A 1837-nucleotide genomic window follows, 5' to 3' on the forward strand; every position below is an offset into this window, starting at 1 on the left:
CCCTTTCATAGGGGATGTTTTATCTACACAAAGAGAAGATAATAACAATGATAGAGCACAATTTCACATATACTGTATATTGTATTCGAAGTGGGTTTACGGTATCCCTAAACAAATTCAATGTGGGTATACTCTTTCATAGGGAATGATTAATCCACACACGATCTCAATTTATGCAGTATGTCATGCTATGTCAAAAACAGAAAGTCCCAATCCAATTTGTATGCGGGATTATGTGAAAATCACATTAACAAATCAATAAATTTTTGCACAAATGTATCATAGCTGGAGCTGTCATCTCCAGTATTTAGCATCACATGAGATAGTAATACACAGTAATTAAGCTGTACAGCACCTGGGGAATGCGGGCCACACAGTATATATCCTAATACACTATTCTAAACCTAATGTTTTTTGGATGATGTTTAGATACTTACATTGAGACATACTGTGCAGTGATCCCCCACACTGGCATATGGGAGGGGTCATATATGTGAAAAATATTTTTTCAGATCATGGCGATAATTTTGCATTTGCACATGTAAATGAGATTCTTTCAAAACAGCTTAATTACTGTGTATTACTATCTCATGTGATGCTAAATACTGGAGATGACAGCTCCAGTTATGATACATTTGTGCAAAAATGTATTGATATGTTAATGTGATTTTCACATAATCCCGCATACAAATTGGATTGGGACTTTCTGTTTTTGACATAGCATGACATACTGCATAAATTGAGATCGTGTGTGGATTAATCATTCCCTATGAAAGGGTATACCCACATTGAATTTGTTTAGGAATACCGTAAACCCACTTCGAATACAATATATATGTGAAATTGTGCTCTATCATTGTTATTATCTTCTCTTTGTGTAGATAAAACATCCCCTATGAAAGGGTATATCAACATTGAATTTGTTTAGGGATACCGTGAACCCACATCTAATACAATATATATGTGAAATTGTGCTTTATTATTGTATTATCTTCTTCTCTTATTTGAGATTTCATCTCTCATTCTATTCCGTGGACTCTCATCTACGATTCCTAGGAGCAATCCAGGGTCTAACATAGACAGCAGATCCACACCTTCTTCAATCTACTGATTAGGTGCACTCTCATTGGTGAGTGGAACACCTCATCGACGAGTTACTATCATACCTCACCGCTAGAGCCCAATCTCGTCCGATCTTGGAAGCAAAACGGTGATGGGCTGGGTCAGTATCTGTGGGGTGACCCTCAGAGAATACCCAGTGTAGTAATTTGAGGTTGTTTCCTTTCAAAACTCAATACCAACAGCAGGATCACCACTGCTTCTTTCTTCCTACCTTGACCTACCCTGATTTTTTCAGGCAGGAACCAATTAGAAATCAATAATTTGGCAATTTCAGTAACACTAGGCACACCCACCAGGGTTCGTGTGCTGATTAAACACTCCTATAGTGAGTTAAGCATATGTGTCCACAGAGCACTTAAACATTAGAGGGTGAGAAGTGACAGTAGATATATGAGACAAATACTGCCGTTGTAATTGATACCTATTTGTGCATGACCAACTCAGGTCCCATTAAAACAGGCATTGCTTGTACTGGTATGGCATAAGACCGGTGTATGACGACTGTACCTACATCCCTATGCCAGTCTATTGTCATGACTGAGGTTTTTGTGAACCCGGTGTAGTGAAGTCTGTGCGGGCGACTGGAGGATTATGTGAATACTACCACTGACCTGGTTCTGAAATGCTGTGGACTCAGGGTTTCCTCCGGTGACTGGGAAGAGGAACCGCAGCAGAGATGGCCGAATCTAGGTTCTCCTCATGCAGGATTAGGTCG

At 39.4% G+C, this 1837-nt stretch overlaps 1 pseudogene; it reads left to right on the forward strand.

Annotated features, from left to right (window-relative positions):
• The first annotated feature begins 1152 nt into the window (after positions 1–1152).
• LOC134930304 (5S ribosomal RNA) lies at positions 1153–1270 on the forward strand (annotated as a pseudogene).
• The last annotated feature ends 567 nt before the right edge of the window (positions 1271–1837 follow it).

Source organism: Pseudophryne corroboree, chromosome 5 (genome assembly GCF_028390025.1).
Source record: "Pseudophryne corroboree isolate aPseCor3 chromosome 5, aPseCor3.hap2, whole genome shotgun sequence".
Taxonomy (NCBI): domain Eukaryota; kingdom Metazoa; phylum Chordata; class Amphibia; order Anura; family Myobatrachidae; genus Pseudophryne; species Pseudophryne corroboree.